The following is a 22022-nucleotide window of genomic DNA, read 5'->3' as shown; positions in this document are numbered from 1 at the left end:
GCCTAATGAAATACATCTACTCATTGGTAAAATTTTAATGCAAGCATAGGACTCACTTAATTAACTCACTCAGTTAATTCAGTGGTCATTAAATGCCAATTCATAGGGTGGTGCCGTAGCTCAGTGCATAACAAAATGAGAATGATAATAATAATGCAGAAAGTTATTTTTTCATAAAACTAAATATATTCTAATCAAAGAGCTGTCCTTTTTCCTGAAGTTGTGTTTTCAGCTGTCTTTTGATATTAAAATATTTCTTCTCTTATGAAATAAATTAAGAGTAGATTGCTGTTTTGTTGTTTCCTTGTTTTGTCCTAACCTCCTTACTTGGTAAATTTAAAGTTGGCATTCTAGGTCAATCTCAGAATTCCTATTTTATGATTCATTTCATTTGTCCTAAAGAATTAATTAATATATAAGAAGTACTTATTAAATCTTTTAGGCCCTTTCATCATGCCAGTTTTAGAAATTAAAAAAATTGATTTTCAGCAAATTTGTTTAACTTTTTATAGTTGCGTATCTTGTGTCAGGGCTGAAATTTCAACCTTGATCAGCTGAGTTTTATGCATGCACTCATATTCAAAACACTATATCCAAATATTCTTCTCCTTCAATAATAAATAGCCTTAGAAGGTTAGTAGGCAGTTTCATGACTTCAAAACAATAAACAAAACACTAACCTGAATCACTTTTCTATAGATATAATAGCTACACAGCAAAATGTCAAGATAATACAGATTTTCTGATGGGCAGGAGGCTTAACAGAGTTTTCAACATATATGCTAAATACTACTTGGTAGAATGTCACAATGCTATCAACACTTAAAAATAATCTGATCATAAAATATGTATTATAATTTAAGCTAGAGCTTCTAAATATTTTCAAGCCAAGTATCATTCAAAAATAAATACTAAATATCTAGATTGTTTAAGAGATTCTGGCATGCCAGGCCAAGCATGGTGGCCCACGCCTATCATCTCAGCACTTTGGGAGGCCGAGGCGGGCAGATCATGAGTTCAGGAGCTCGAGACCAGCCTGGCCAACATGGTGAAACCTGGTCTTTTCTAAAAATACAAAAGTTAACCAGGTATGGTGGCTTGCACCTGTAATCTCAGCTACTCAGGAGGATGAGGCAGGAGAATTGCTTGAACCCCAGAGGTGGAGGTTGCAGTGAGCTGAGATTGTGCCACTGCCTTCCAGCCTGGGTGACGGAGCAAGACTCTGTCTTGGGAAAAAAAAAAGGGAGAGATTCTGGCATGCCTACTTTGTGAGTGCAGTATATTGTGGGATATTGGATATCTCTTGAGAATCACTGATGTGTAAAAGGTATATGTTTATCTACAGATATTCCCCAAAGAGAATATCTATAGATGGATATACCCTAATGTATGGGAGATTATGTCAATCCTTGTATTCTATAATATGAATTGAAAAAATATTTTATGTATTATGAATAATGGCAAATGATACTAAAATACGTTGTAATAGTAGCTCAATTAACCCTCGAAAAATCCTGTGAAGTAAATGTTATTATTATCCCAATTTTATAGATGAAGAAACTGAGGTACAGTGAGTTTGAATATCTTGCCCAAGCAGTAAAACCAGGAAATCATCACAGGCATTATCTGTGCTCTTAACCATTTTAAAATACATTGTCTATAATATAGACAATAGCCAAATGAAACATATGATTGACTTTATATTTAATACAGTCAGATGTCCCTGGATAAATTATGCATTTCTATTCCTGCTAAATTATAATGTAGTATAGAATTTATTAATACATTTTTGAGAATCATCTCAGGTGAGAAAAAATAAAATTTATATTCATTTCATATAAACTTCATACATGAATAAAATACACTACTATGCATAATGTTGTAATTTAAAATCTTTGCTTGCCCATTCTTCAGTAATTTTAAGTCTGTGCACTACTTTATAGTATTTCAATTTTTAAGACAGAACATATGAAAATATAACTTTCCAAAATATTTTGGATCATTTCACTAACTAGTAAGCAAGTAGATATCTTTCTTTTCACATGGAGTTTGGACTGTTTAGTAAAGGAATTAGTACCATAACATCAAGTCATTAAATGGTTAACTGAGAGCTCTTTTCTCTTTAGCTTTTCTCCTTTCTTTGGGGAGATAGATGTTCTGCATATCAGACACACCAATAGATGATTCTATAATTATTTAACACCCAATCATCTGAAGTCCTGGAGGAGGGTCCAGGAAGAGTCATTATGGATGAGGGAAAGACACTCCGAAGGCTCAGAGCCCTAGCTGTTTACCAACTCTGCTAACATATTTTGTTGTAAGTGATTCAGCTCTCAGTGGTGGATCCTGGCTATCCCTGGGGTAGAGGTGCCACACCCAACGTCATGGTAACACAATGAATAAAATTATTAACATACAAAATTACATTTTATATATCATTGAGAATGCAGAACTTACACAAATAAATTGCAAGGTAGGAAAAGAAAAAATGATATTCTCAAATTTGGGGTGGTGAGGAGGAGAAATTGTCTCAATCATAAGGAATCCAAACTTTAATGCGGTCTTAGTATTAATAAAACCTGGTATCTCTGGTAAAGCCTCAAGTCAATTTAACAACAGCATTTTTTTTGAGGTCAGAGCCTGTTAGCCTCTTGAAAAGCTTTCTGTTAAACAGTCAGTCAGTGCTTTTCTCAGGGCTGTATTTAATCAACTGTGAAAGAAATGGGGGATTTAAAGGTCTTAAAGTTAAGGGCAAAAGAATCTAAACATCAGGCTAAGAAGAAACAAATACATTTGTCAAATCACGAGAGAGATATTATAGCCCTTCAAAGTCCTTTGGCTAAGAATAGGAAGAGAGTACCTTTATAGTCATGACCTCATGTTTCATAATCTGGGTGAAAACATCCAGGGAAATGAAACCAGGAACAGCAGTTTATCTAGATTTTATCACTTACTGTATTACTCATTGTTATTTGAAAATCTTTTTGGCAAATATTAAGCCCAATATGTAAAATTGTGCAGAAACAAGAAAGACACCATTCTAGAAATGAATGGTTGTTTAAATCTGTCCCAACTGTCCTTCCCTCTTCTCCTGTAGCCCACCCCATGGGATTTCATTTGGCAACAATATGAATGACTTCATATTAATACAGTCAGATGTCCCTGGATAAATTATGTATATATTTCTATTCCTGCTACTACTTACCAAGGGCTAAATGCAAGTCTTTATTTTTCTAAGTATTTCTAGGTAGTACAGATAGATTTAATTTCAAAGGCTAAGAATGATTTCTGGAATATCTGTAATTTAGGGCAATGTTTTCCTTTAGCTAAATCCATTTATTTTAATCATTCTTTTCATTTATTCATTTGGAAATCAATAAAGGCACTAAATTAATTCTGCAATTCACTAAAGCAAAAATTCCATTTAACTGAATGAATAGTTGTTAAAGAAAGCCACTATTTTAGCCCCAGTGGATAAAACATGTATGGCTTAGTTTGTCTCTCAATGAATGTCTCTGAAGACTATATACTATGCTGCACTTCAACAAATTATCCAACCTCCAACATAGACTATTTCCTTTGTAAATTAAAATATAAAGAAAGAAAATAAGCCTTTAGTTGATTTCTGATAGCATCTTTCCTTAATTTTCATTTGAGAATAATCAGTTATCTCGATTTTCTCCAGTCCTAATTTAATGACAGTGAAATTAAAAAGACATTGATGTTCTACTTTTCAAACAATGGGTCACTTCTGATTAAACTTCAATTGAACATTAAACTTCTAGACTTAAAACAAATTGCCTCTTTTTTCTTTTTAACTTGGACCCAATTTCCTACTGCCCTCAGGTCTCTCAATGGTAATTAATTGATTTATGAATCAATTGAAGGGCAATTTCAAGTTGGAAACAAAAAATAGAAAAACTGTTTCTTTTGACAAAATTTATGACCAATATTTTACAAATGACAATTCTCTCTCAAGTTAACTATTTATAAGTGAGCAAATTTCACATTTGTAAGATATTTTTTAAAAAGTTGAGTGTGCAAATTTAATTTCACTTGAAATTATTATTTGCCTTTGTAAAAGTGCCTTAATCAAAGTACCACATCTAACTATACAATTATTAAGTTATCTTATTGTAATTTAATAGACTAAGGAAATCTGAAGAGCAATAATTCTCACAAAACTCTCCATATAGAGGGCATGGTAGACTTAGTTAAGTAGAAATTTGGGGCCTGGGTTTAAATTCTAGCTCTGCTGCTCACCATTGTTGACTTTAATTATGCACTTTAGCTCTCTGAAGTCAGTTTCTCACGTGTAATATTGGGATCTTGATATCACCTTCAGAGTACTATTGTATATTGTTATTATATTTGCATATATAGCATACCGTATTTTCATCATATCTACACTAATAGTTATATATTAATATTCAATATTATTAAATGAGAACAATAAGCAAAACACTCAGAATGGTTGCTGGCACAGAGAACTGTTCAGTAAATGCCAACACATTATTATTATTATATTAGTGGATCTTATTAAACTGCATCTCCAGTGCTTAGTATTTTTTAAGATACACTGATAAACATGTTCATGTGTATAGAATGTCTCTGAATCTTTATCAGAAACACACATGATCAAAAATTCCACACAAAAGGGAAGAAGATGGTAAGATGGCTTTATGACTCAAAAATGTCCAGAATATTTGATAGAATTTTTACAGTATTATTTGTGGATTAAAAATTCAACATAGTAAATAATGGTAATTAATTGGAAGACCAGAAAACTAGAATGCAATGGCTTAAGACCCTGAGAATAAAGTATCACAGCCATCTGTGTGGTCGTGAGAAAAATTCTTAAATATTCTCATCCTTTCTCCCTCATCTGTAACAGTTCAACAAATTGTTTATTATGCTACAGGTCATTATTTGTACATCGAACATGTAAAAAAAAACACAGTCACTGACATTGTTAAATAAACAAAAAACAAGAGAGACAAGAATATATAAACACACAGAAATGTAGATAAATGCCATTAGCTGTCAGATTGTTGTTTGCAGAACAACTCTCATTTCCCAATTTGCTAAGAAAGCTAGAAAAATCTACTTACATAGGGTGATCCTCTATGTTTTCCTACTTGTGTTTAAATGAGATCATATATGTTTAAGTCCTTAACGTGTAAATGGATAAGAGTAAAATCTCAACAAACACAAGTTTATTAACAATTTTTAGAAATTAATTTTTAGCTTCCTATTTTAAATTTAGAATTGATATTTAAGGGCTGGAAAAGATATTATAAATTAGGTAAATTCCTTTTTTTTACATTGAAAAAAGCTAGCATAAAGAAGGTGACTGATTCACCCAGTATAAAGGGAACTAATTTGTGGGACAGCTTAGGATAGACTTTGACAGACTAGTGCTTGTTCTAGTCACCATAGTGCCACTTAATATTGCCAAGTACCCTGCCTAAACTCCTCAACAAAACTGCAAGTCGTTCACAATATAAAGGTGACTAGTGACTAGCAGTTGGAAGGGAGATGGGAGAGGGAAGAAGTGTGTAAGTTAATTTCCCCTCTGCTGTGCTGTCCGGCATCTAGAGTTTTATCCATTGCTTAGTTCATACACTGTAATGAAAGAAAAAAGGTTGAGAATAAACAAAATATGAGCTCTGGTAATGTATTTATTATAACATTAGTCCCCAAAATGGAAGAAATATATACAGAGTCACAAATATGCCTATGTAAGTAAAATATAAAGATTTAGTTTTCAATTAGCAATAATCGTGCCTCAGATAAACCTCATTGGCTACGATACTGCCACTGTGCAAAGCTAACTATAAAAATTTAAAAAAGGAAAGAAACATATTCCATATCCTTATTAAAAATAATATGTCATATATACTATAAATATGACAATGATATAAATACTACACATATGTATTTTAACATTCTTTAATGGAAATCTTTTCTATGCTTCCTTTAATAAAACCATTCTAATTTCTAAATGGAGGTCTTTAGTTATATTAATATCCTTAAAAATTCTATGTTCTTTGTACATTTCTCATCACTTCCAACGTTTCAGACTACACTTTTTTTTCCTAGTGGCTGTCTCAGTTGAATTGTGATGATGAGGCCAAAATCAGTGTTCAATCCCTATGTGGGCCAACAGACCTGTCACTGAAAACTTTTTGTTAATCTGGGTGTCTATTTTCATTCTATTTCGTGCTCCTGCAATTATACACTGCTGCTCCAAAGTGAAACTGGCTCAACACAGAAAGAGCGCTTAGTACAAACAATTATTACTACTAAAACACACACACACACACACACACACACACTGGGCCTTGGATCAAGAGGATTATCTTTTTGGTATATGTTTTATGGTGATAGCTCAGAATAGTGGTACACATCAGCATTTATTTTGTTTGGTAAATATTTTACAAATAATAAAAGTCAATGATATTAATAAAACGTAAGCCATGCATAGTGGCAAAATGGTAACATTTGCAATTTCATTTATGATACCACTCTGGAAGCAATTTATACTTTGCATATTATAGACATTCACTAAGCCTGTGATGGAAAAATGAAGGATCAGTATAGTTGCCATGAATTTAACCTATTATAAAACTGAGAATATTATTAAATCAACTTATATCTAAAAGACTCATTGTTTCCCAAATTTCAGAACTCCTACACAATTGTTATGACAATGTTTAAAGGATTGTCTCATTTTGCATTCAAGATGTATGCCAAAGTCTGTGGAAGCATGAAGGCGAAAAACACACCGGGAGAGAGGATAAAAAGAAGAGCAGAACAAAATATCTCTTGTGTCTGCACTGCAGGCTCTCTGTGTCTTTATAGAATGGATTTCCTGTTCAATAAATAAAGCACTGGACATGGGACATATTTTGCAGATAAACTGCTTATAATAAATTTTATATTGTGGGAATTTTTTAAAAGAGAAAATGCAGATTTAGGAAAAAGTGGAGCTAATCTTAATTAAAAGATTAAAAGAGGAACCATATTTTAATAAAAATGATGTTTTGAATGAATTAGCCCATAGTCCACAATCTGAAATTGGAAAGTATTCAGAACTTCAGATTGTGGACTACGGGCTAATTTATTCAAAATTAAATGCCATGTCCCACAGATGTCATTATTAATTAATTAATTTCTCACTTAGTGGAAAAAGTAATTAATAATAACATCTGTGGGACATGATATTTGAGTGGCCACACATTCTGGTAGCAATGGGAATCAAATGACAGGATTCTAATCCAGGTTTTCTCACTGACACAGTGACCTCGGGCAAAAATCCTTAGCATTATTGCCCTTGAGTTTTTAGTTAATATGGTATAATTCTAAATTTCTCAAATTTCAGATTCAATATGATGTGTGCGTGTGTGTGTGTGTGTGTGTGTGTTTTCCATGTCACCTGCTCTTCTGTCTCTAACCCATATTGTTTCTCATTCGTAGCTGCACATTAAAATCACTTGGATTAAAACTCACGGATGCTTGAACTTCATCCACAACAATTAAAACTGAATAATAAGATTGATCTTAAAAGATACATTTTCACAAAATCCTTTAAGAGTCAACGTCTTCCCTCTTTTACAGGTGTGACTGAGAAGCATAATCACATGTTTTTAAGAAATGCCAATTTATAACCAATTTGAACTACCGGGTAGTCGTTAACTGATTTTCTAACATTTCAAACGATGTTTTACTACCCTTGAAAAAACAGGAACTAGTAAGTCATATATTGACCCCTCCATACCACCTTTATTTCTGTATACTCTATTGCCTTTGCCCATAAAATAGAGATTAGGTTATTTATGGTGTATATGTAAATCTATCAAGGATTACACAAATGTGATTCTGTCTCAAATTATGAGTTGATAAAAGTGTTTGATATGACAAAATACGTACAAAGTTAGTTAGCAGAGTGGAAGGAAAAAAGCGTAATTATGAATCACACACATACTACTATCATTCATGTAAAGTACTCAGAAAACATCTGAGAAAAATACAATAAAATGTAACAACGAACATGAGATTATAAATTGCTTTTTCTCCTTATACTATTATTTGCTTTCCATTTCTTTAGCATTGTGTGCTTATTATATTTACAAATAACACTTGAATTTAAAAAATATATAATCTAAGTTCAATGGAACACTCATCTGAAAAACATTTGGCTTAATGCCAGAATTTTCTTCAGGTTCAAAAAGCAGCCAAACTTCACAATACACCTTACTCTCTCTGTGTAATTTTCTTTTATACATTCATTGAATGAGCTGCAGTTCAATAGCTTTTGTGGTCTTCTTTTTCTCTCCACTTGGTGCGGTATAAAAGATATTTCAAAAAATAAACATAAGCAGCTCAATTGCTTGTTAAATTTTATGTTAAGGATATGTACTGATCCCGCAAAATTACCACAGACAGCCACACATGCTGCTGAAATGTAAGCTTCCCTCCCCACCTACTTGCCTACAGCAAAAGCAAGTGGTGATCAAAATTGCTTTGCTCTTCTCTGACACTTCAGTTAGAAAACTAAGACCAAGGAACAGAAGTATGCTAGGTTTTCCTTACACTCTTCTGTTTGCTTCAAGTAGAAGCAAATCGTAATCTGGATTTAGAATAAATTAAACACAGTCCATTCAAGTATCTGAATGAACAGCTGGGATTCAAAAGCTGTAGATGCCACATCTGTTGCTCTACCAGAAAGATCTGTTAGTGAATAGCTAATGGTTTCAGCTGTAAGGAGTTCCGCAATATTACACCTCAAATATTATGTCTATTTTAGGTGAATTTAAGCTTAAAGAAAATATCTTTTGCCCTTAAGGTGACAAAATTTTGTTTTTGTTATTCCCATTCTCCCTCACTTATTTTCTGACATCCCCAGCAGCAAAGGTGTTTTCATATACAAAAAAAAAGGCCAGTTTCTCTGACTTTACATAGACTAGCAAAAAAGGGAAACCAATACTTCCTTTTCCTCTAAATATCAGGATTGGGATTTGCTCTTCCAGTGGTTTGCTTTTCTATCAAGTATCCCTCATCAAACTGGTAGTAACAGCACCTGTTTTTAACCAAGGTGCTGGGCATGAAATCTTCATTTCTATTGAGGTTTTCCTCAGACTTAAATACTTTGGCACTTTAAAAAGAAATAGATCAACAACCTTTGGAGCCGCAAAGTTTCTTTTGTTCTGTTACTCTTTGTTCCTTTCCCTTTGTCCCTTTTGAGGACATACAATATTGTAGTGATGTAAAGAGCAGTTGCTAAAACTTGCTGAGAGGTCCAGGTAGCTAAGCAGGCTTGAAGAATGTCGTCATAGATTCTCTTCCTCACCAGTCTTGTGAAAAATATTTTCCTTTGGGTTGCTGTTTTCACCAAAGGATACTGAGCTACAAGGCAATACTCTGAAGAAAGTAGTTATTTTATTCACGCTGACGATATGCTCTAGTGATGCAATTTGTAGTCCAATAATTTATGAATAAGCACAGATATTAATATAAGGAGCAATGTACTATTCCAAAAATTTAAAGCCAGGAGTCTATGCTGTAAAATTATAATTAAATGTTATCTAAATACAGGTTTAAAAAAACAGCAATACACAGCTAATCTATGCTGTAAAATTATAATTAAATGTTATCTAAATACAGTTAAAAACAAACAAACAAACAACAACAACAAAAAAAAAACAAGCAGTATACATCTAGGTGTCCTCAGCCTGAGGAGTAAATGAAGGTTTGGGAAGGAGGAAGAGTAAAACATATGCTTACACTGAAAGAGAAGGCAAATAAGCCTATCTTTTTCCTTCCTCCAAATTTAAATTATCTTTTTTCTGACCAACTCAGTTACCAGAATGAGGTCTTCAGTCTGCATTATACATAAATACATAATTTTATTTCCCCCTAAGAATTTCCCCACTTCCTGCTGATGCACTGCAATATCTTTTTGTAATGGGAATAAAATATTTCCCATCCATACCTAGAAATCAGAGCTTAGAAAACATACGTAGATTTGAGCAAGCATTAACTAAAAAATTATTGCTACAGACTTTCTTTCAAGGTGCACAAATGACTCATGTCAGATTTCTGTATAGAACTCAGAAGGAAAGACTAAAGGAGTCCTTATTGAGGGAGGAACAAATGAGCTGCAAAGGGTCTGGTGGCATTGAGGTCATGAGTAGATGACTGACATCAGATCTCTGCTGATTCTGGTAAGAGTGTGGGTACTAGCAAGCGTGAAAGGTAAAAGGCTTTCTTCCTAAAGGAATAGCTAGGAAATGAACAATTTTTATGATTTGGGAATCCTGTACTTAGCTCCAACTCAGTATGAATAAGCAAAACCTGTGATACTGTCTAAGCCATGGATTATCCAGAGTTATAGGACTCATGCTAATCAGCATTGCCACCATATCCTCACTGCCAATCTCTCTGGCCTAGACTATTGCAGTAGCCCTCCAATTGGTCTTCATGATTATTGTCCATCTTGTGCTTCAGCATTGAAGTCACCTTTCTAAATTAGATACCTGATGAGGATGTTTTCATGCTTAAAATCTTTTCATTTTCACTGATTCATATAAAGAATGAAACCCTGAGCATTATATAGATAGTGGTTCAGGCAGAAATATATGACCTATACCTAATCATGAGGAAAAATTAGACAAACCCAAAATGAGGAATATTTTATTAAAACAGTAGAAGAAATGGGAAGACTTTAAAAAAATTTCAATATCATATGAGAAAAAGAAACCACAATGAGATACTACCTCACACTTATTACGATGCTACTATGAAAAAATATAACTATGAAAATATCAAGTTTTGGCAATGCTATGGAGAAATTGGAACCCTTTGCATTATTGGTGAGGATGTAAAATGGGACAGCTGTTATTAAAAATAGTAAGGTAGTTCCTCCAAAAATTAAAAGTAGAATTACAATATGATTCAGAAATTCTACTTCTGGATATACACCCCAAAGAACTGAAAGTAGGGTCTTGAAGAGATATTTGTTGTTGTTGTTGCTTTTCTTTCAGGATTTTACTCTATTGCCCAGGCTAGAGTGCAGTGGTGCAATCATAGTTCTCTGCAGCCTCAACCTCCTGGGCTCAGGTGATCTTCCTACCTCAGCCTCCTGAGTAGCTGGGACCAACGGGTGTGTGTCACAAAGCCTGGCTAATTTTTGTGTTTTTTTAATAGACGGGGTCTTGCCATGCTACCCAGGCTTTAAGAGGTATTTTTATATCCATGTTCACAGCAGCATTATTCTCAGTAGCTAATAAAAACAACCCAGTATCCATCTACAAATGACTGGATAAGCAAAATGCAGCCTATACATACAATGGAATACTATTCAACCTTAAAAAGGAAGGCGGTTCTGGCATATGCTACAACATGAAAGAACCTTGGGGACTTTAACCTAAGTGAAATACGAAAATCACGAAAAGACAAGTACTGGATGATGCCACTTACATGAGGTACCTGGAATAGTCCAAATCATAGAGATAGAAACTAACAGGTGGTTGCCAGGGCCTGGTGGGAGAAGGGAGTGGGGAATCATTGTTTACTGGGTATAGAATTTCAGTTTTGCAAGATGAAATGAATTCTGGAAATGGATGGTGGTGATGGTTTCAAACAATATGAGTCTATGTATTATAACTCAAGTGTACATTTAAAATTTTTTAAGACGGCAAATTTTATGTTATATATAAAACTGAAAAAATGTTTAAAAAAAGTAAAAGAGATGGAGTAGGGCTGTGGAAATATTCTAAATAAATGCATTTTAAAAATGTAACTAAATGAAATATCTGATCCTCGATTGAATCTTGTGCTGTAGATAAATAAAGGCTATAAAGGACATTATTAGGCCAAGTGAAAAAACTAGAATATGAGCAGTAGATTAGATGAAAGACTTCATGTTAATTTTAAATTTACTGAAGTTGCTACTGCATTGAGGTATGTAAAAGAATGTTCCTATTCCTGGGTAACATACAAAGACACGTTTAAGGTAAAAGAACATGATGTATATAACATACTCTGACATATTTCAAGAAAAAAGTTATATAGAGAGAAGGAGAGAAAGGGAGAACAAATGATTGATACGTGGGGAAAGGTGTTAACAATAGATGAATCTTGGTAAATATAGGGCTATGGATTATTATTTGTATTATTTTATTATGAGTCTTGCAACTTTTCTGTAAGCTTGAAAAGGTTACAAACCCTGCATATGGAATTTAAAGCTTTTCATAATTGGCTTTAGTCTATCTCTGCAGCCTCTTTCCATTTCCCACAACACTGTGCTGAAACTGACAATGCTGAATCACAGCATGGATTTCTATTCAAACCCTTTAACTTTGCTATTTCCTCTGCATAATAAATATCTACTGGTGCTCTAAAATCTCAGTCAATTATCATTTCCAGTCTTCCCAGTCAGAATTAAATGCTTCTCTTTGACTGTATTGGCTTTATTGGGCCATATATATAGAAAGAGCTAAAAATAATGTGTGTGTGTTGACATATACACACACACATTATATTTAGTTCTCTCTCTCTCTCTATATATAGATACACACATACAAATAAATACATAACATATTATGTTTATATACATGTTATATATATAGATATATAGTACTTATCACTGTGTATTAAAGTTCAGAATATGGCAAAATACCTACATTATGCATTCAACAAATGTTTTAAATTAATTAGTGATTAATCATTAACTAATTAATGCTAACTATTACTCCATGAGGAATTTATATAGAAATGGATATAAATATATATTCACCTGTATACTAAACTATATCATACCTCTCTGCCTTATCTTTTATTTTCCTATCTACTCTTCTATCAATAGTTACAATACGTAGATAAGAAGACTTTCAAATTCATACTTTTTGAAGAGATGCTGATAGGTCATTAATGCTGGAAAAAATCCCTATACACATAACAAAGTTCAAGTCTACCTGAATATACAATCACAAAAGTATATGTATTAATACCTATCTAAAGCCCGGTTTATAAAAATATCAACTGTTTATTGTGTTTTTGCAATTGGTAAAAATGTAAATAAATGCTGACAAATTCTAAGAAGCACACAGCTTAATTCTGCTAAAGCAAAAATTGTATAACTTCTGGTAAATACTTCTACAATATAACTATGGCCATATATCTTTACTCAAAGTATGGTTTATGGCTAAAGACATTATAAAAAACATAATTAAAGTTGACAATCTGGTTTTTGGTTGTGGCATTTGGCGTTTATGAAAGATACTGAATTTATGTGTTAGGAATGAAAGCCCCTCTGTTTATTCATGGGTCAGCTACTGTGTGGGTGTATGTCAAGCCATTTTATCAACTGACTTCTATTTTTACCTAGAACAATAAATATCTCTATGGAAGACAGTATGATTCATTCAGTTTGTTCAACCTACTCAAAGTATTTTGAGAGAAATAAAGTCTAAAATGCTGGATTCTGACACTCTTTATGTCAATATATTGCTGTGAACTTATAACTGGCTCCATATCACCAGATATCCTGTGCTCCTGACACATGCATTATATTCAATCACTTTATCAAAATAAAGTGGGATTTTTCATATTGTGTCGAATGTCGTAGAGCTAAAAATAATAAAAACCATTTTACTGTTTGGTGTAAGAAAGCATTGGTGAAATGCATTCACTATGTCAACTATAGAAATAACAATTAAATATAATTTTTGAACATACACATACAATATTTTGACATTAAATAATATGGTGCTATTAATTATTTCCATTTTAATTAGTTTAAAACATTAAAAGTAAAGGGTTATATAAACATTCATAAGAATATTAAAATGTGCTTCAAAGTAAACATCAGGTACATCAAAATAAATTTAAATAATTAGAAGTCATTTTAGGCATAAATAAAAATGCTATCTTTCATTTATCCATATGCCTAAAATTGTCTTTTCTAAGAGGAAAAAACCCACTTTGTTTAACACAGATTTTTCCTTATTGTAATTAGAAATGCAGATGGAAAGACTAAATTAGGCAATGGTTGACAGGAGGAAAGACATTTGCTTTAAAATCGTTGGGAGTGATTTCAAGTTCAAATCTTTTGAAATGAAACAAGGTCCATTTGTCACAGAATATAATTCAGTGCCACATGGTCTGGTTAGTTGGCTCAACTTTGGTTAAGGCTAAAACACATTTGTGGGACAAAAGGCAAATGAAGTACAGACACCAGTAACGAAAAATGCTCATAAAAATATTAATTCATTTCAAGCTTACAAAAGCTAACATATGTAGGTTTTCCATATCTCTCCAAGAGCTCATCTAATACTTTTCACTGATAGTTTATACCTTAAAAGATGAAACATCTGCTATGCAATAAGATGTGATTCTTCAGAAACTTAAGAAATTTGAGATTATGTGTATGTACATACATTTAAAAATGAGTGTCTTGAGACTAAGGGTATAAAAGAATATGGAGAGATTTATATAGAAAGAGGAATATATACATATATACGTTAGATATATATACTGATTTGATTGTCTATCAAGTGTATTTGCATATGAAATTCAAATATATCTATTGAATATTTATTTTAATATAAAATATACATGCACATATATAAAATGATATATGTCTTTAAAATTATGCACAGTTTGATTTACACTTTCAAAATCTCAAATTGTGTACGATATACCTGATATTTATTTTATTGAATTTAAATATTAGGAACTGTGAGATATAACACTGTCCTGCTCTCACACAGCTGATATGGGCCTAAGATTTGAATTCATAAAACAATTAGGTAACAATGTTTAATCTAAATATTACTTTCAAGTATTCACGTAATATTAAATGAAGGCAACTATCTTAAACTGTTTCTATAATAATGCTGACTAGTACGTATAGTAATGGGTAATATTATCATAATAAAGACACCATTTTGGTCAAAGAAAGCCTCAACTACTGTAGAAATCTGTTACTGAGTAAAGCTATATATGTTCTACCTCCATTAACTGGAAAATGATTGTATTCACACACACATACACACACAGTAAAACAAAGGGGAAAAAAGAAACTACAGTGAGGATGAAGAAGCCTGAATGTTAACACAAATAGAATATAACTTAGAGTTGGAGAAAGAACTTGAGGGACTTGATTCAAGGTCCATCTCTATGAATGTACTTGAGGAAGGGTAGGGCAGAAGCTGAGAACTCACTCTAAAATCAGACACCTGGCTTCAGATTCATCCTTCATATTTACATGGCTATAAAAGCTACTTAAACTTTCAAAGAAATAAATGAATTTATATATAATAAGATGTTTAACATGATACTCATTTTATAGTAATTACTCTATAAATGTTAGCCATTATTATTATAATGATAATGATAACCTTGGTCAAGAAACTGAAACTGAGGTTATCAGTAATTTTATTGGGACTATGGAATTAATAATGATTCCTATGTGACAGGATTTCAAATGAATATACCACATAATCAATAAAATTCTTCATAATTGTTATCCTACAGTACCTATATGACAGTGTAAATTCATTAGCAGTAATTTTTATAGTTCACATTTCAGAATCGTTGCTGGAATGGAGCTAGTTTGCTAATATGTTATTACCACTGAGGCCACACCATGAAGAGTATAACAAAGATGTTCTTCCAAGGCACTAAGTAACACCTGCACTCAAGGCCTTCACATTGTTGAATAAAAGAAGGATCCAAACAATGTAACTTCAAATGTGTTTCAACTTGTAAAACATTGAGTCATTAACCTTAACAATGTCAGTGTGCTCTTACTACAAAACTCAACTAAACGAGTGTCCAGGGGAATTTTTAAGAGCACAGTTCATGAAGATTAAAGTACTAAAAGCATTACCAAAGGCTTTTAGAGGGAATGCACCTGAATCCACTGTGAAGGATTAATAACCTGAAACAGTGGGAAAGAAAGGTAAATACATGGAAAAGGCTCCAAGTGTGAGAACATCATATATATTTCTCAGAATAGCAATTGGCTATTGCAGCTGGAGTTGTGCTTTAACATTTGAAGACCTATGAGATAGCGGGGAAACTTCAATACTTTGAGTCATAATATTTATCCCAAATCTGTCACTTAATATGACTGTCTTAGTCTTATCATCTATAAAATGGCAACAATAATCCCTACCTAAATAGCAGAGCTCTGGTTATTATACGAAACAAGGGGAAAAGGCCTTGAAATACGTAGAAAACTAAACAAATCAAGATGTTCTTATTATTAACATTAAGAAAATGGAATTACCTGAACTAGTTTTTGCATTTTCACATGCTCCTTCCCATTTTAAGAATCAATAGCATTTACAAAAAAAAACTTAGGACTATTTTTTTTAGACCCAACTGTGATGTTAGAGGAAAAATCCTTACTAGTTACAATCTGGAAGATTTTGTATAAAAGATAACAATCTATTCAGCCTACTGTATGTAATTTCCTACCTAGATGTTCCACCTATGGGGTCACATAGCAGAATTAGATAAATTGAAGTCCAAAGTCATTCAAAACAAGACTGTTTTACAAAGTCTTGATGATTTATAAAATAATTAGTGGCAAAGAGCATGAAACTAACAAGGTTTGATGGTTTTATCTGTTTTGCTATGTCCCTTATTACATAGAATAATATTTGGAAGATACATAATACAACGTATACATACATCTGTATATACATAAATACCCAGAAATATATGTCTATACACATGCACACATGTAGGGAGATAATAGAGATAATGTTCATGTTCTTTAAGAGTATGGCTCTTCAGAGAAAATATCATAATTTTTTATATGAGATAATCATGCCTGAAGTTTAGGAGCATTATGCTAGAAACTGTGCAAACTCTAATTCTAGATAACTATAGATGTAGATATTCATGTAATTCAGAATTCTCAACTGGGGACAATTTTATCCTTTGATGAGAGGGAGATTTAGCAATATCTGGAGACAATACTGGTTGTTACAACTTGGGGAGAATGGTAACTACAGTGGCATTTAGTGGGCAGAGGCAAGTGATGTTACTAAACACCCTTCAAAGCACAGGACAGACCCCTACAACAAAGAATTACTTGGGACAAAATGCCAATAGTGCTGAGGTCGAGAAAGCCTGATGTAATACTCAACATAATCGTGAGGCAGATGCCATGACTCTCACTCTATAGATGAAGAGATTAAAGATTAAAGACATTAAATTATTTATAAAAGGTTACACTCCAGTAAGAAACAAGGCTAGAATTTAAATCCAGGGAGTTTGACTCCTAAAACCACACTTTTACAAATTCATCCTCACTAAAAGATCTTAACACAGCTCTCATTCTAGGTAGAATTAGACATGGTCTTGCAGTATTGATTATTGAGACTTCATAGATATAGCAACAAACCTCAACTTTTATATCCATATTCGAGTTTTCCCTTCACAAATTAAAGGAATGGAAATCCCAAACAAGAGGAAAAATGACTGAATTGTTGATAAATAAACATTCACTCTATTCGAATTTCAGATACGTTGTACCCTCTGCTTTCATAGAGATGGAAAACTTGCTTTGAAAATTGCTAATAAGAGTTGAAAGTTACCTTCAAGAAGTTATGCATATTTCAGAAGAAATAAAAGTCATTATGCATTCTCTCGAAAGAGGATACAATCTCAAACTGTCAAAACCCTAAACCCTTCTACATATATTACATATAAATGCCATCTTTTAAAAACCTCTTTCTATTTTTTCTTCTAAATTAGCTTAGCGGGCCATAGTATTATAGTATCTTGGTCTGGCCTGTGAATAATGTGACAGGTAATTTTTCTACTTCTTTTTGCCTGTAGTTAAGTTTGACTGCAGATATGGAAAACAACTTTTATGACTTAGGCGGTAAAAATAAATGTTCTGTGAGCCATATAGTGCTAGATTCTGGACAGCTAGCATAAAATATTACATACTGAATTTATATCTGCCAATAAATAATTTAAAAAACTAGGGATATTTTATGGTAATGTACACTAAAATATTTTCTCAAAACAAATTGATAATATTTGTAATAATCTCAACATACCTGCCATGTTACTGGAGAGCAGACTTCTCAACATTGGAAAAAAACTCTATCTGGATTTGTTCAAAAGATGAATAGCAAAAAAATAACTTCAAAGTTAGGAAACACTAATTTTAAGGATTAAATTCTTCATATGGTAAAGAGAATGTCAACATTCAAAGAATGTCATAGTGATAACAGTCTATACCTATCTCTACAATGGATAAGGACGTGCCTTCTGTGAGAGTCTATGGTTGCAAATAACATAAAAATTCTTTCTAAAATAGTATAATTTAGCTTTGTTTAGTTTATAATGATCATGATTAAATCTAAACTATTATAAGCAAACCACCATCTGGAACCATAGCAAATCAAGATTCTATTTTCTATGATGACCAATCATGGAAAGCTTATGCAGACTTCTACTTTGCAATATTGTATAGTAATGTGATTAGATAATCATGCAGACCAATGAACTCAGCTAACTGGAACATAAACAAATGCACAGCAAGTCACTTGGAAATACTTCAGTATTTTATCAGGCCCTCCTAACCCAAACTGCTGAAGTTATTTTTTAAAAAACAGAATTGAAATTTAATATCAAGTATTCTGAATCTATATTTAAAAATATTAAAAGGAACTAAAAAATGGAGAAGTTAGATATTTTTATATGTAATTTACAGGATCTAATGAAAACCTTCATGAATAGAAGAATAACTTAGGATTTCTCAGATTATTCAGGCTCCCCTTTGGTTCCATATAAATTTTAGCATAGTTTTTTCTAATTTTCTGAAGAATGACATTGGTAGTTTCACAGGCATAGCGTTGAATCTATAAATTGTTTGGGGGCAGTATGGCTGTTTTAACCGTATGGATTCTTCCAAATCATGAGCATGGAATGTTTTTCCATTCATTTCTGTAGTCTCTGATTTCTTTCAACAGTGTTTTATAGTTCTCCTTCTAAAGATCTCTCTCTTCCTTGGGCAGCTGTAGTCCCAGGTTTTCATTTTCTTTGTGGCTATTATAAATAGGATTGTGTTCTTGATTTGACTCCAAGCCTGGGCATTATTGGTGTTTAGAAATGCTACTGATTTTTGTACTCTGATTTTGTTTCTTGAAACCTTGCTAAACTGATAACCTTGTTTATCAGTTCTAGCAGCCTTTTGGTGGAGTATTTAGGGTTTTTCAAGTATCAAATCAATATCAGCTAATAGAGATATTTTGACTTATTTTCCTATCCAACTTCAAACTGCACTACAAGCCTACACCAATCAAAAAAGCATGGTACTGGAACAAAAACAGACACATAGACCAATGGAACAGAATAGAAAACTCAGAAATACAGCCACACACCTACAACCATCTAATCTTTGACAAGGTCAACAAAAACAAGCAATGGAGAAAGGACCCCCTATTCAATAAATGATGCTGGAATAACTGGCTACTCATATGCAGAATAATGAAACTGGACCCCTACTTTTAACCATATACAAAAAGTTACTTAAGATAGATTCATGGCATAAATTTAAGACCTCAAGCTATAAAAATCCTAGGCAAAAACATAGGAAATACCCTTCTTGCAATGGCTGTGACAAAAAATTTTTGGCTGTGTCCCCAATGTAATTACAACAAAAGACGTGTGGGACCCAATTAAACTAAAGAGCTTCTGCACAGCAAAAGTAACTGTCAAAAGAGTAAACAGACAACCTAAAGAATAAGGGAAAATATTCACATATTATGCATCCAACAAAAGTCTAATATCTAGAATCTATAAGAAATTTAAACAAATCAGCAAGCAAAAAATAACCCCATTAAAAAATGGGCAAATGGCATGAACAGACACTTCTCAAAAGAATATATAGAAGTGGCCAACAAACATGAAAAAATGCTCATCGTCACTTATCATCAGAGAAACGCAAATCAAAACCACAATGAGATGCCATCTCATACCAGTCAGTATGGCTATAATTAAAAAGGCAAAAACCAACAAATGTTGGCAAAAATGCAGACAAAAGGGAATGCTTATATACTGTTGATGGTGAGAGGTGACAGTGTGCTGGCAGCCCTCACAGCCCTCGCTCACTCTCGCCGCCTCCTCGGCCTTGGTGCCCACTCTGGCTGCGCTTGAGGAGCCCTTCAGCCCTCTGCCGCACTGTGGGAGCCCCTTTCTGGGCTGGCCAAGGCTGAAGCCAGCTCCCTCAGCTTGCGGGGAGGTGTGGAGGGAGAGGTGCGGGCAGGAACCGGGGCTGTGTGCGGTGCTTGCGGGCCAGCACAAGTTCCGGGTGGGTGTGGGCTCAGCGGGCCCCGCACTTGGAGTGGCCAGCTGGCCCCGCTGGCCCCGGGCAATGAGGGGCTTTGCACCTGGGCCAGCAGCTGCTGTGCTCGACTTCTCACCAGGCCTTAGCTGCCTCCCTGTGGTGCAGGGCATGGGACCTGCAGCCCACCATGCCTGAGCCTACCCCCCACCCCCCGTGGGCTCCTGCACAGCCCAAGCCTCCCCAACGAGCACCACCCCCTGCTCCACGGTGCCCAGTCCCATAGACCACCAAAGGGCTGAGGAGTGCGGGTGCACGGCGCAGGACTGGCAGGCAGCTCCACCTGTGGCCCCCGTGGGGGATCCACTGCGTGAAGAAGGCCCCAGTGCGGGATCCACTGGGTGAAGCCAGCTGGGCTCCTGACTCTGGTGGGGACTTGGAGAACCTTTATGTCTAGCTAAGGGATTGTAAATACACCAATTGGCACTCTGTATCTAGCTCAAGGTTTGTAAACACACCAATCAGCACCCTGTGTCTAGCTCAGGGTTTGTGAATGCACCAGTCAACACTCTGTATCTAGCTACTCTGGTGGGGACTTGGAGAACCTTTATGTCTAGCTAAGGGATTGTAAATACATCAATCGGCACTCTGTATCTAGCTCAAGGTTTGTAAACACATCAATCAGCACCTTGTGTCTAGCTCAGCGTTTGTGAATGCACTAATTGATACTCTGTATCTAGCTACTCTGGTGGGGACTTGGAGAACCTTTGTGTCCACACTCTGTAGCTAGCTAATCTAGTGGGGAAGTGGAGAACTTTTGTGTCTACCTCAGGGATTGTAAATGCACCAATCAGCACCCTGTCAAAACACACCAATCAGCTCTCTGTAAAATGGACCAATTGGCTCTCTGTAAAATGGACCAATCAGCAGGATGTGGGTGGGGCCAGATAAGAGAATAAAAGCAGGCTGCTGAGCCAGCAGTGGCAACCCACTGGGGTCCCCTTCCACATTGTGGAAGCTTTGTTCTTTCACTCTTTGCAATAAATCTTGCTGCTGCTCACTCTTTGGGTCCACATTGCCTTTATGAGCTGTAACACTCACCACAAAGGTCTGCAGCTTCACTCCTGAAGCCAGCAAGACCACGAACCCACCAGAAGGAAGAAACTCCAAACACATCCGAGCATCAGAAGGAACAAACTCCGGACACGCCACCTTTAAGAACTGTGACACTCACTGCGAGGGTCTGCAGCTTCATTCTTGAAGTCAGTGAGACCACGAACCCACCAATTCCGGACACAATGGGGATGTAAATTAGTTCAGCCCCTGTGGAAAGCAGTTTGGCAATTTCTCAAAGAAACAGAGCTACCATTTGACCCAGAAATCCCATTACTGGGTACATACCCAAGGGGAAAAAAATTATTCTACCAAAAAGACAAGGGTACTCACATGTTCATCACTATGGTGTTTGTGATAGCAAAGAGGTGGAAAGCAAAGGCATGGAATTAACCCTAGGTACCTATCAATAGTGGACTGAATAGAAAATGTGGTATATATATATGACGGAATACTATGAAGCCATAAAAAAGACTGAATCATGTCCTTTGAAAGAACAAGGATAGAACTGGAGACCATCATTCTAAATGAATTAATGCAGAAACAGAAAACCAAAGATTGCATGTTCTCACTTATAAGTGAGAGCTAAACA

At 34.4% G+C, this 22022-nt stretch overlaps 1 protein-coding gene and 1 non-coding gene across 15 annotated transcripts in view; both read right to left on the bottom strand.

The window, feature by feature from the left end:
* Positions 1-22022, bottom strand: part of NAALADL2 (N-acetylated alpha-linked acidic dipeptidase like 2) — a 1370084-nt gene that overhangs the window by 178664 nt on the left and 1169398 nt on the right. The gene's annotated exons all lie outside the window — the stretch shown is intronic.
* LOC112132979 (U4 spliceosomal RNA) lies at positions 5693-5832 on the bottom strand. Its single transcript, XR_002914665.3, has one exon. It is a non-coding gene; the product is annotated as a U4 spliceosomal RNA (small nuclear RNA).

This window comes from Pongo abelii, chromosome 2 (genome assembly GCF_028885655.2).
Source record: "Pongo abelii isolate AG06213 chromosome 2, NHGRI_mPonAbe1-v2.0_pri, whole genome shotgun sequence".
In the NCBI taxonomy this organism is placed as follows: Eukaryota; Metazoa; Chordata; class Mammalia; order Primates; family Hominidae; genus Pongo; species Pongo abelii.
Note: the sequence above shows the minus strand (reverse complement) of the source record. Positions and strands in the feature narration are given on the sequence as shown.